The following is a 398-nucleotide window of genomic DNA, read 5'->3' on the forward strand; positions in this document are numbered from 1 at the left end:
TTCAAATCATCCACTCTGGCATATTCGCAGACGCCAATGAAAAAGCGTCAGTTCCATCTGAAAAACTCTGCTTTTTTCATTGTTCAAGATATAAATACTTTATCCATCTGCTACACTAATGCCCATGTACTGTATATATTTCGAAGTACGATTTTATTATTTTTTTGTAATAAAGAAATTTACTTTTAAATTTTTTTTATATTTTGTGGTGGTTGTAGACGTTGTAATTCACCTGAGGTGGTAATTAAAAGTAAAGGGATTATCGTTTAAAATACTGATAGTTATAATAAGGAACACTAGTTAGTTATTCATTGATAGAAACATAGTAAATTGACTAAGGAAAAGAAAAATCATTTATGAATGAATGAGACTAGAAAACGGGAGAAAGGAAATGAAAA

This window comes from Penaeus monodon, chromosome 23 (assembly GCF_015228065.2).
Source record: "Penaeus monodon isolate SGIC_2016 chromosome 23, NSTDA_Pmon_1, whole genome shotgun sequence".
NCBI lineage: Eukaryota > Metazoa > Arthropoda > Malacostraca > Decapoda > Penaeidae > Penaeus > Penaeus monodon.